Here is a 14879-nt window from a genome sequence, read left to right as displayed (position 1 = left end):
TATATACCACATCATTCAAATCTACCATAAAGTCTAAATATAAAATTTAAACATCCAAGAACAGTAATCAACCTTAAATCACTACTACACATCAGAATCAGTCTCTTCATCATCATAAAAGTGGGGCATGTGTTTTTTCATGTATTTATCCATTCTAGCAATGTGAGCTTCGGCCGTCTCACATCGTTTCGACAACAACTCAATATTCTTTTGCATTGCTCCCATTTCTTCCTGATTTTGCACAGTAGGAGCATCCGAAACTAATGGCGATGGACGAAAAGAGGAAGGCCGTTGTACTCCAAGCCCGTAAACTCTTCCTTTGGATACACCACCTGCTACATCCGTCCATATTGAAGTCATAATATTGGGTGACGGTTGGATTGGGATACCATCATCAGAAGTAGGTTGCGTCTGACACCATTCATCCAAGCTTCTATGATATCCATCCTGAAATAAAAGTAATAAGGATTATATAAATAAATACATATCAAAGTGAAAATAGTCTTAAAGTTATGATCTTACACATTGTTCCGATGCACGTGTCTCAACTCATCCTTCCCTTGATTCGTCTTTCTTCTTTTTCTTATGTGTCTCCGCAAAGACCTTAGCATCAGACACTGGTCCCCCTTTTAATTTTTCCTGAATAAAAAATATAATTTTTCTAGTGATGTCCAAATAAATGCCACATCGATAACATTGTGTCTCAAGTGAAGAGTGCATAATGCGATAAGAGTCAAGAGAAAGTGTATATATATAAGGATTAAGGACTCATAAAAATATTATAAGGATGCTATACTAAAGCCTTTTAATTATCTTTATTTGATTATCTATATGAACTTCTGTTCAGCTTAACTGAATCCTATATAGGGTATTGGTGACAGAGGAGAAAAGATTCAAGAACATTAATAAAACTGCAATAAAGGAAAAACAACCAACACTCTTGAAGAAAACAATCCAAAATGACAACACAACAGATCAACTTTGCCTTTCCGTTTAGCATGATATAATTTGGACGCAAATACTAATGGAAAATAGCTTTTATTTGATGGTCACTAAAAAGACAAGATTGCATAATAGGATATCATCAATGAGGTGGAATTCAAGTTGACATAATGTGTTTGGAGTAGTTGCAGAAAAGTTAAATCTTTGAGTTTAGGAAGTACAGAGGGTTGCACTTAATTTTTTAGAAAAAGTGATTGCAAAGTAACTGTGGATCAATCGCTGATCTGCACAGTCTCTTCTCTTTAATCATGCTTTCTTCTTGTAGTCAAATTCAGAATAGTCAATCAAAGCCACAAAGCAAAGAACCAATTTCAGACCCAAAAAGCACTTAAAATGGTATCAATAGCATAAAGGACACCAAATAAACCAAAAAGACCAAAAGATATACCCAATTAATAAAAGTTAAAACATTTATCACCAATCTCTTTTTGTCACCAACACCCTTTATGATAAGTACTAATTAATAATCAATAAAATAATACTGCAAGCACATATTAAATTACACGAAAAACGAACACGTTACTATATATAACTTAAACCCGAAATTTCCTGGAACTAGACCTTAAACTAGCTAGTCAAACCTAACATAGAAAATGAGTTCCTAACAGAACTTCTATTATGCTGAGCCAAAAAAATATAGTAGTTGCAGTATATTTACTCCAAACTAGCCAAAAAGTTAGATAGGATTAGGCACGACAAAGTAAAAAGAAAAAAACTTCTATAAGAAAAACAAACACAAATTTCTATCTTAGTGTGCAGTATTTTACACCATAGTATTTCTCTACATATTACACAGTACTGGTTAATTGTATTCTTATAACAATCATTATTCTCAATTCACCAAATGGGATTAGTCATTATAAGTATGATCTGAGAGTAAAAGTATGCCCAGTTAGGAAATTTCTTATAATTTCCAATGCATTAAAAGTCACATGAATACATTAAATCTTCTTTTGAAATTTTTAAGCTTTTAAATAATTTATAAAGAAGAGTTGAGAAGAGGATGACATAGGAAAAGTAAGTGAGAAATTAAGCTCTCTAGTGAACATTACCAATCTCTGTCGATGCGCAGCAAAACTCATAGATCCCCCGGTGCAACGAGCCACCCTTTTGAGAGGCTCGGGCTGCCTTTGCTCGTTCGCTTTTCTCCTTAAATTCAACACTGTCCCATATTGCTAAAAATTTTATCCACACATCTTCTCTTATCCAACCAGGCTTCTTATTCTTTTCTCGAGCTTCATACAATAAACTTTGGAATCAATTTTTTTGCTTTCTTCTCATAGACATGTTTTATTTCATTGTCATATCGTTGTTCCCACACACACTTAGTCTGGAAAATAATTAAATAAAGTAGAGTGAAATTGAATATTTGATATATAATTTAAAAATAAGGTTTATACGTACCCTAAACTGATTCCACATTTTATCTCTGATATCATATGGAATGTCTTTCCATCTACCCCAAGCATCATGGTAAAGTGGCTTCATAGACTCTGTAACCATATGCGCAGCAGCAAATGAAGGGAAAAACCTGCATTAAAATTAACATATGTAAACTGTATATTCAACAGAATAAAAATAAGCATAAGGATTACTTACCCATCTTTCTCATCCGGAACGATAATCAGCCTACTATATGCATCATATTGTGGAGTCACTTTACCACTTCGACCCCGAGAAGCTGCTGGTGCAGCACTACCAATGGATGGTGATGTTGGTGTGCCAGAGACTCCAATATTTAACCTAAATACGCTAGGTGTGCTTGATATCAGAGATGCAACTGGAGTCGATGAAGTAGGCAGTGCTGAGGAGCTACCTTGTTGACTAATATGAAAACCGGGAGAAGAAGTTACATTTGGTGTGGGAATAAAATTAAGGTTAGAGCTAGAGTTCGTGCCAACTGAAGATACAGAAATGTGGACAGGCCCATGTGGGGGCATAAAAAATGTAGGTGGCAATGAAGTTGACTGAGGAGGAAAAGTAGGAGGAGGCCCCGTATGTGGAGGAGAGTGACCTGCAGTTGGAGATTTTAATTGAGTCCCCTTACCCTTACGGTGTCGACGATCGCTACCCCCAGATGGCATCTACGTAATATAACCACGGTAAAAAAACATAAAGCAAATCTTCAACATATTAGATGTATAAGAAATAATACAAAAACATAAAGAATTAGATGATTAGGAAAAAATATAGAAACATAAAGAGATAAAATCTTCAACATATTAGAAGATTAAGAAAAAAAACATAAAAATCCTAAAGAATAATAAAAACATAAAGTAATTCCTCAACAAATTAGATGATTAAGGAAAAACATAAAACTTAAAGAAATAATAAACACAAAGCAGTTTTCAACAAATTAAATGATTAAGGAATAACATAAAACCTAACGAAATAATAAAAACATAAAGTAATTCTTCAACATTTTAGATAACTAAGGAAAAATAAAAAAATTTAAAGAGATAATAAAAACCCAACAAGTCAATCATCTTCACTTGATTCATATTCATTATTAGATTCTTCCTCATCACTTCTTCCATTGTCATCAAGAAATTCTTCTCCATCGCTTGTTTCATTTCCATCAGGTAATTCTTCCTCATCGCTTGTTTCATATTCATTGGCTGGGTCTTCCTTCTCATTTGCCCTGGATGTCCCTTCCCCGTCATCATTTAAAATTGATCTAAGGACAGAAATATCAAATTCTTCATAGATCCTTCGCTATGGTGTAATTCACCTGCTAATTCATCATCTACCAATGCTTCAACACTTGAAATATCATTTTGGTACGCTACATCCAAAACATCCTCGACTTCCACTCTACCCACGGGTTTTGTTTTAATAACCACCCTCCATGAGGACTTATTCTTGCACAAAGGATAAGGTGTGTAATACACTTGTTTTACATTTTGTGCAATGATAAATGGATCATAGAATGGATAATCCCTCGTGTGCTTAATTTCAACTATTTTATACTGAGGGTGCACCTTCGTACCTCTATTTGGTGTTGGATCATACCACTTGCACCGAAAGAGTACCAACTTTTTCTTTGGCCAACCAACACTGTACTCGAGTTCTAAAATCTCTTGAATCACACCACAATAATCAACATCCCCCTCACCTTTCACCCACACCCCACTATTATTGGTTTTCTTTCCCTTAGACCATTCTTCTGTATGGAACTTGTACCCATTAACACAATACCTAGACATCTTTCTGACTCTAGGATCAGGTCCCCAAGCTATATCATGCAGAAATTGATCACTTATGCCATTAGCTGGATTATGAACCTATATAGAATTAGAGAAAATTTAGAATTTTAAAATACATGTAATTAATTTGCAACTAACAAAAACTATTTATTATATTAAGTAACACTTATAAATTCTCTAAACCACTTTGAAAACCTAGGATAAACAACATTTTGCCCATATGTACCCACAAAGTAACTGTCCGACACAATTATAATATTCATTAGTTAAAACAAGGATAAATCTTGTATGAAACTTGGTAATATAAATATATATTTACCTATAATAAGGTTGGACCTCGGGGCAATTCAATAGTACATGTGTTGTAGCTGATTGTAGTTCCTTCTCAGTCAAGATTTGCATTGAACTACTTTTTGGCCCACCTTTTTCTGGTTGATTGAATATGGAAAATGGTGGTGCTGAAGGATCATTACTTCCTCCATCGTCATGTCGATTGGGTCTATTTCTCAAATATGACACACCATGTTCAAAATAATACGAACAAAAATAAGAAGTTTCTTTAGCCAGATATACCTCACATATCGATCCCTCAATTCTCGATCTATTTTTCACGGCCCGCTTACATTTGCCAGTAATCGTGCATATTACGATTTCTTAGACGAAACACTATTTTATTAAAATAAATAAAGGGCAAATGGTTAAAAATCATTTACTACCTCTCAAAGGGATACATCCATCTATACTGAACTGGCCCTCCAAGTCGTGCCTCTTGCGCAAGGTGAATTGGAAGATGCTCCATTACATCGAAGAAACCAAGAGGAAAAATTTTCGCCAACTTATTTAAAGTTAGGCGAATATTACTCTCCATGTAAGTTAGATTCTCCATCCTCAATGTGCTAGAACACAACTCCTTAAAAAATAAGCTTATCTCTGTGATAGGCTTCCATATTCTATCAGGCAAGGCATTGAACGCAATAGGCATCAATGATTCCATGAAAATGTGACAATCATGGCTTTTCATTGACATCAACTTCCCTTCTTTCATGTCAACACACCTAGATAAGTTTGACGCGTACCCATCTGGCATACTCAAATTCTTAACCCACTGACAAATCTCCCTTCTCTCATCCAAAGTGAATGTGTAACTGGCCTTGGGCTTCTGAATCTTGTTGTTCAGGCATATAAGGTACAACTCACTTCTCCTACAATATTCCTTCAAGTCCATCATGGCCTTCAAGTTATCTTTTGTCTTGTTATTGACATCCATCACAGTATTAAACAAGTTATCAAAAAAGTTCTTCTCAATATGCATGACGTCAAGATTATGCCTTAGAAGAGTATGCTTCCAATAAAGTAACTCCCAAAATATGCTCTGTTTAGTCCAGTTATGGGAAACACCATAACCAGGTATCTTATTAGGCAATGGAGACTCAGTTACCTTAGGTAGATCCCTAACTCTATTCCAAATTTCTTCTGGCGACAAGACTTAAGGTGGCTCTTCATAATCAGTTTGATTCTTCAAAATTGCACTAGTGTTTCTCCTAAATTCATGATCTATTGGCAAGAAACGACGGTGACAGTCAAACCATGTGTTCTTACCTCCATGTTTCAAAGTGAACGCTTTTGTGTCTTCCATGCAAATCGGGCAGGCTAACTTTCCAGCAGTAGACCACCCGGATAGCATTCCATAAGCAGGAAAATTATTTATAGTCCACATTAAAGCGGCACGCAATCTAAAGTTCTGTTTAGTTGATATATCTTAGGTTTCCACACCTTGATGCCACAATAACTTCAACTCATCAATCAACGACTGCATGTATACATCAATTAAACTTTTTGGATTGCGTGGACTTGGAATAATGTAAGTTAGGAAAATATGGACTTGTCAAACAAGACTCTGGAGGAAGATTATACGGCGTAACAAACATTGGCCAACATGAATATGGTGCGGCAGAGACTGCAAATAGAGTGAATCCATCAGCACATAATCCCAACCTAATATTTCTTGGTTCACTTGCAAAGTCCGGGAACATCCTATCAAAATGCTTCCATGCTTCTCCATCTGACGGGTGACATAGAATACTGGTTGACCTTCTATATTCATAGTGTCATCTCATATGAGGAGCGGAGCTCATTGATGCATACAACCTCTTTAACCTTGGTATAAGGGGTAAGTAATGCATCGCCTTCACAGGAACCTTCTTCTTATTAGCATTTGTAACCTCTTTATAACGAGGTTGGTTACAAAACTTACAGTTTTCTAATGTTGCATCATCCTTATAAAATAACATGCATCCTTTCTCACAACAGTCAATCCTCTCTGATGAAAGTCCTAACTTGGACACCAATTTCTTTGCAGCATAGAAATCTTTGGGTAAGTTAATTTTATTCGGATTTAGTTCATTCATAAGCCCAATGATAGAATCCATGCCCGCTTGAGAAATAGAACTATCAGATTTGATAGTTAGTAGTCTAACTGCAACAGACAACTTGGAATGCATTGAGCCTTCATACAATGGACGACTAACTTCCTCTAGTTGTTCATAAAAGTGCTTAGCCTCATCATTTGGTTCGGATTGAGCCCCTGGGAACATCTCAAAAGCATCTCTCATCATTTCATTAAATCGAGAATTTTCAAAATTATTCTCTACTCCGGGACTACCCTCACCACCAAAAGAATTATGAAAATCATGATTCTCCATGAACAGTCCACACATAATAATTTTCTATAAATCCATTCTTGTAAAGATGAAGTTCAACTACATCTGGTCTCAATAACTTGACACACTTGCATTTAACACAAGGGCACCTAGTTGTCCCTTCAATAAGAAAATCATTTAGCGATTTCGCCTTAGCAATAAAACCCGCAACTCCTTCTATAAATTCCTCCCTCAATCCCACACGATTAGGATGAGTCCTATTATACATCCATCTACGATGTTCAAATTCCATCTATATCAACAAAAAAAAAACTATTTAGATATTCTTCTAAAGGTTCCTACTTTGAATAATTGTAATACCTTCAACAAAGTGAACAATGGTTAACACTATGTGGCTAACATCTCTTCCCTCAAAGGTTCAAACAAAGAATTAACAAAAAAAGTTATGGACACAACAGGACACAAAATTAAGGTAATAATGTTAAAGAGTACAAAGCAACTCAAGCTACAAAGTGGTCTCATGTCATATTTATTACTATATGAAATTGCAATCTTGTAAAAAAAATTGACAAGCCAAGTGTCTTGCCACAAGAGCAAAAAATAGAGCTGATCAAATTGATGCGGCTAATTAAATTTGATAAGAAGCTATATTTTTGAAATAATTTTTATTTCACTAGAAACTTCTCCTCCTTCTACAACAATGAAAATAAAGTATATTAGTGCATATCTGAAATTCGTAACTTTCTTACAAGCGACACTTGTATTCTAATGATATTGTGTATTTAAGGTTAGATCTCTATTTTTTTGGTTGTTGTTACTATTTCTCTTTCCATAATTTTTTGTCATAATTGTTGTGATTTTACTTTTATTGAGACAAAAATCTATCTAAAACAAGCTTTCTACCATCACAAGATACAAGTAATTTTTGCGTATGACATTTATTTAATATCGTCATATCCTTACTTACCCAAATCTTATAGTTTTAATTCAAACTGAAAACAAATTAGCTAGAACTTAGAAACAAACTGATAACTTAGAAATAAACTGATTTAGCACGATCATACATAGAATCAAGCGAAGCTACTAGTCGCGGACTAATAGAGGTGAGCGAAACATGACAACGATAAACACAAATAGCTCCAACGAAGAAAAACCAATTCAACTGTTATAGTTTATTCTAATACTCAAATTGGTTTTGAACATGTAAAAGCAATCAATTAGTTAGAATTGCAAATTGGTAAAGGTTTCGTACCTTATAACAATGAAATTGCTAACCAGAATGTTATCTTCCCTTTGCCTTGCAGTCCGCAACTTCCACTTGTTGGAGAATTCCTATACACAAATTGCCAGTCCATGATCATACAATTAACATCCAAAAATATCTGTATACAATTTTATCTTAAAATTACAAGAATACACAAATTGCTACCTTAAGATACTTTTGCCCAAAAGGTAAGGTTTAGCATAACAATTTCAAGAAACACTACCTTCCAAGTACCTCTTATACTTTTCCTGAAAATTACATTTTTTTGCACTAAAATTCAACAACTTAATATGTCACTTACCTTCTTTTAACTTGTAATTTACTTTACTCTAAAATACATATTATCACTTTTCGAAAATTCTGATACGGTAAAAATTTATTTCCCTAGAGAAATCAAACGCATAAGGAAAAGAAATTCCATCAGATGTTATGACTAATAAGTACGTTCTTCCTCTTGTCAATATATTTCATTGACATCATCAATATCCAAAAAATTGATATACTTTGGAAGAAGCTTAACTTCTTTATTTTGGGAATGAGTTTTGATTGATCAAGTATGACAGTTTATAATAATGTTTAGTGAAGGGTTTTGCTAATTGAAGAAAGAGAGAGAAGCTACGCCTGATTCGGCGGAGAATGGTCTACTTACCGAAGTGGAGTGACGGTGGCAGCGGAGTGGTTGAGAGCAGGTTAGGCGGTGAGAGAGAGAGGAGACTGAAAAAAGAGAGGAGATGAGACTAACTATAAACTAGTGCTGTATTGTTATAAAATAAAGACCGTAAAGTAAAGACAAGTATAGAGAGAAACTGATATATTATTCGAATTCAAACTGATGTACATAATGAACTGAAATCTCTTCTATTTATAGAAGAAAGGAAGTTGTTGTGTAAGTTGCCACTGCAAGCTGTTGTGTAAGCTGCTACTATACTAGATATGAATAATCTGCTACGCAAGTTGCTGTGTAAGTTGCTACTGCAAGCTGCTGTATAAGCTGCTACAGCAAGCTGCTGTGTAAGCTGCTACTGCAAGCTGCTGTGTAAGCTGCTACTATACTAGATATGGATAATCTTCTACTGAGAGCAATGTTTATCCATAACGGAGTACTGAATGGATAAGCTTATTATACCCGGTATGGATAATCTTCTACCTAGGGTAATGTTTATCCATAACCGGGTACCGAAGTGATAAGCTTCTTCAGGAAGCTTATTTCCAATAGAGTACTAAATAGATAAACATATTTACGGTGGAGTCCCATATGGATAAGCTTTTTCAGGAAGATTATTTACAACGGAGTACTAAATGAACATCCATAATATAATATATTTATAACACTCCCCCTTGGATGTTCATTAAAAGATAATGTGTCTCATTAAAACCTTACTAGGAAAAACCACGTGGGAAAAAATCCTAGTGAAAGAAAAAGAGTACACATATTTAGTAATACGCATTGCTAGGTGCCTCATTAAAAACCTTATAAGGAAAACCCCATGGGAAAAAACCTTAGTAAGGGAAAAAGAGTGCATCGCGTATTTTACTCCCCCTGATGAAAACCTTGTTTCAAATATTTGAGTCTCCGCATTCCAATTTTGTATACCATCTTCTCAAAAGTTGAAGTTGGCAAAGATTTAGTGAATAAATCTGCTGGATTATCACTTGAACGGATTTGTTGCACATCAATGTCACCATTTTTCTGAAGATCGTGTGTGTAGAATAATTTTGGTGAAATGTGCTTCGTTCTATCTCCTTTTATAAATCCTCCCTTTAATAGGGCTATGCATGAAACATTGTCTTCGTATAATATTGTGGGTTTTTTTATCACATTCCAACCCACATGTTTCTCGAATGAATCACTGATCTCAATAATATGCACTCCCTGCTTGCCGGTTTGAAATCGAGCTTTATGGGTATTGGATAAATAACCTGCATCTGCATTACCAATACGATATGCACCACTTTTGTTAGCATTAGCAAGATAAATAAGTGCACCATCTACACCGAGATAGAGTATTTCAGGACCAAGGAGCTCATCATCCTCTTCTAGAGGTTGGAACGGATCCTTATTCACTTCAAGTGATTGAATATTCATTGGTGTACTTAATGGGTACACTTTGTCCATGTAAAAGTATTTTTAAGACCCTCTTGGAGCTCTTCCGGAGTTCCAATAAGATTTATGTCACCAACATAAACAACAAGTGTAACAAATTTTGATGACATTTTCTTTATAAAAATACATGGACAAATAACATAATTTATGTAACTTTCTTTCAGCAAATATTTACTGAGGCGATTATACCACACGCGCACAGATTGCTTTAAACCGTACAAAGATCTTTATAATTTGATCGAGTACATTTCTCAAGACTTTGAATTATATGCTTCGGGCATTTTCAATCCTTCAAGGATCTTCATATAGATTTAGTCAGATAAGTCATATGGGTTAAGACTTGTATCTAAATGGTATGACATCTTCAAGTGTCTGGACTGTTGGTCCGATCCTCACAATCTTTTATAATATTGTGCACTATATTGTATCAAATATATCGTCGACGATCATTTTGTGTCAGTTCCGAAGCGACATAACTTGTGGAGATCTCATCACTTTCTTTATTTCCAGGTACCTGAACTTTTTCGGGAGTTTCATGAAATGTTATGTCGTGGGCTCTTCTAGAGCATATTTCCTCCTCATTATGATCATTTTGATCATTAGCTCCTACTATTTTTCAAGGATTGTTACCTTTGGAACCGATTGGTCTACCACGCTTCATGCGTACAGTAAACTCTATCCTTCAGGGACTTTAATTTTAATAGGAGCATTTGTAGCTGAAATATGATATTTAATTTTGGATCAGCAAATGCTTCTGGCATTCGACTTGAATTATCTTCTAAGTGAGGATCATATTAATGATAATTCGATTCATATAGCATATTTTTCAACTGTTTATTCCATCCCCCAAATGTTAGAAAAACTAACATATATCCCCAATCATCTTTGGGAAACATATCTTTGTGTATTATGGTAGAGAAATTAATCATATACCACACAACAAAAGATAGTAAAAATATTTGGTTTCCGATCCTAAACCAATTGTGAAGGGAGGACTTATCATATATTATTGATCTGATGCATACAAGTGCTGTTATATGCACTTTAGAAAATCTTAGACCAACACATGAAACTTTGTTCTCACAATGGTTTAGCCATTAATAGGAGGTATTCAATGCTAAACCAGCTTGGATATAAACCAGCATTATCAAGATGAACTGTCTTGATTTCATAATCTGAAAATTATGCTCTTAATCGAGAAAAGCAATTCCAAATGCCAAACTGCAGGTTGACAATAATTACACATGTAACCATCTCATATATGCACCTATAAGTGGTTTACATGATAGGTGAACGGGCCCATATTCACCTTTTATATATTTCAGAATCAGAGGTCTTAGTCCCAACTTTAGCTGGTATAATCAATTTATTATGAGAGCAAGCAACACATGAGAATTCCTGAAGAATCTTCTAGTTCTTTAGTATATGCTTATCTGAATTCTCAAATATCTCATTTAAAAATGGCAAATGAAAACTTCAAGTTTATCATGTCATGTGCTATCTCTTAGTAAACTTCTGGTTTACTATGGCATAAACTTTTACTTTAGTAAACTTCTGGTTTACTGTGATACATGATATAGTACAAATTAAATAATAAGACGGGTAACTTCTCACATACATATTATTTTACCCCTATGATTGTGGAAACATGAATATTATCAATCTTCCAATCATTTGTAGTCTCAATATGATAGCCATTTGTATTAGTAAACTTCAGGTTTACTACAACATATGTTTTGACCATAGTCATATAATATGAATGACATATTTGTATATAAGCTCTTCGAGAGCCTTCATTTATTATCCACAATCTAATATTTATCGGGCACTACTGGTGTCATGTATCCTTTAGGCAAACTGTTAGCTCTTCAGGAGTTGTTGATACATTTTGTACTATCAAATATTTCTCATACACTTTTGGTATCATGAGAGAAAATCATAATCAAATAAACAATGTAAAACAATTGTTTAAGCACAAGAAAACTCCTCTTCATAATATTTTCCTACTTCAGGAGGCAATTTCAATTGTGTTACTTCTTCAGGAGCAAATTTAAAATACAAAATATTGAGTATATATTCTCTCAATTATATTACCTCTTCAGAAGGTGAATTGTGATATATTCACATCAAGAGTGCGTTCATATTTACCCGATTTATTAATATTTTCACATTCACTTCAGGGAATGGATTAATATTATTCAAAGTTCTCATCCTTCAGGAAATCGAACATAATTATCTGAATGCGCATTAATCACATCAAATTGTGATGCCTCAATCTCTTTTAAAATATTTACTAATTCAGGAGCAAATCGATGCGTGTATTTAATATAGAGAATATTTATGTAGCTTATCTTCAATTGTAACCATAGAAAACCTAAATTATCACTTCTGGTGATCATAGACATATACCACTTCTGATGGTTAACAAAATATAATTACAATGAGATATATGAAATATAACTACTTCTGGTGGATGTATATTTCTTGCAAACTCTGCTAGAGTTTAAGTTGATCTAATAATATTATCCATATTCTTCAAAATGACATAAATAAGATATATTATAGTAAACATTATTATCAAATCATATTTTTTTCTTTATGTACAATAATTACATAACCATATTATCTATTACAAACAATAAAAATTAAAATATTTACATTTCTATAGATTCACCACCGATTACATGACTTGTTTCTCCTTCTGGGAGTGCAAGGTAATCAGTTACATCCAAATGCATGAAGTCTAAATTATCTTCAGAAATAAAATTTGCTTCAGCATTTTTCTCTGTCTTCTTTAGGGAGGCTTGATAAAGCTCAATCAGGTGTTTTGGCGTACGACAGGTACGTGACCAGTGCCCTTTTTCTCCACATCTATAACATGCATTTTCTGCATTTGGTGCTTGCACCGCTTCATGCTTTTGTTCCTTCCTTTTCCACTGCTGCTGGTGAGGAGTGTTCTTTGGTGCATTATTATTACCATGATTAGAGTTTCTTTCCCGACCACGACCATGACCACGACTGGGGCCACGACCTTTTCCACGTTTAGCCTGGTGGAAGTTCGTCTCATTCACTTCAGGGAATGGACAAGAACCAGTAGGTCGGCTTTCATGATTTTTCATTAATAGCCCATTATGTTGCTCGGCTATAAGAAGATGTGAGATAAGTTCAGAATACTTTTTAAATCCCATCTCTCGATATTGCTGCTGCAGGAGCATATTCGAGGCATGAAAAGTGGTGAAAGTTTTCTCCAACATATCATGATTAGTAATATTATCACCACATAACTTCAATTGGGAAATAATTCTGAACATAGCAGAATTATACTCACTGATAGATTTAAAATCTTGTAGCCTTAGATGAGTCCAATCATATCGTGTCTATGGAAGAACGACCATCTTCAGGTAGTCATATCTATCTTTCAAATTATTCCATAGTATGACTGGATATTTAACAGTAAGATATTCCATTTTCAGGCCCTCATCAAGGTGATGGCGTAGGAATACCATTGCTTTGGCACGGTCTTGGTTTGATGCCTGATTTTTGTCTTTGATGGTGTCTGCCAGACCCATCGCATCAAGATGAATTTCAACATCAAGCACCCAAGACATGTAGCTTTTGCCCGATATATCCAGGGCTACAAATTCAAGTTTAGAAAGATTTGACATTATTTAGGAAAAGAAAGTTCTTACCTCAGATACTTTCAAAATATTTGCTCGAGATGGCAGAGTCTCGTACTGATAACGTGTTATAAAATAAAGACCATAAAATAAAGACAAGTATAGAGAGAAACTGATATATTATTCGAATTCAAACTGATGTACATAATGAACTGAAATCTCTTCTATTTATAGAAGAAAGGAAGCTGCTGTGTAAGCTGCTACGCAAGCTGTTGTGTAAGCTGCTACTACAAGCTGCTGTGTAAGCTGCTATTACAAGCTGCTACGCAAGCTGCTGTGTAAGCTGCTACTGCAAGTTGCTGTGTAAGCTGCTGTGTAAGCTGCTACTATACCAGGTATGGATAATCTTCTACTGAAAGCAATGTTTATCCATAACGGAGTACTGAATGGATAAACTTATTATACCCGGTATGGATAATCTTCTACCTAGGGTAATGTTTATCCATAACCGGGTACCGAAGTTATAAACTTCTTCAGGAAGCTTATTTCCAATAGAGTACTAAATAGATAAACATATTTACGGTGGAGTCCCATATGGATAAGCTTCTTCAGGAAGATTATTTACAACGGAGTACTAAATGAACATCCATAATATAATATATTTATAACAGCTTTGTAGTTATTTCATTTTTTCGACTACTGTAGTCGGAAATTTCTTTTTTTATTTTTGCTCAAATTTTGTTAACTTATTTTTTATTTTAGTCGACTTTTTAATTAAAATTGTGATCATGAAATTTGTGCAATTATTTACTTTTCCGACTACTGTAGTTGGAAATTCCTTTTTTATTTGAAGGAAAATTAAAAATTAATTTTTAATTTTCCGACTATTGTAGTCGGAAGATTGGTCAAATTTTTTTATTGACTTAGTCCCGATTATAGTGGTCGGAAAAATTAATTCGCGGGATTTTGCACCAAATTTTATGACTAATATAGTCGAAAAGGCAGTCGCCTACAAAGTAAAAAAAA

General features: G+C 34.4%; 1 long non-coding RNA gene across 1 annotated transcript; it reads right to left on the bottom strand.

The window, feature by feature from the left end:
• Positions 1-2327, bottom strand: LOC142162509 (uncharacterized). The gene is made up of 3 exons (XR_012693806.1): positions 2055-2327; positions 523-639; positions 1-447 (listed from the first exon to the last, which is right to left on the bottom strand). It is a non-coding gene; the product is annotated as an uncharacterized LOC142162509 (long non-coding RNA).
• Positions 2328-14879: the final 12552 nt, after the last annotated feature.

Source organism: Nicotiana tabacum, chromosome 1, assembly GCF_000715075.1.
Source record: "Nicotiana tabacum cultivar K326 chromosome 1, ASM71507v2, whole genome shotgun sequence".
Taxonomy (NCBI): Eukaryota; Viridiplantae; Streptophyta; class Magnoliopsida; order Solanales; family Solanaceae; genus Nicotiana; species Nicotiana tabacum.
Note: the sequence above shows the minus strand (reverse complement) of the source record. Positions and strands in the feature narration are given on the sequence as shown.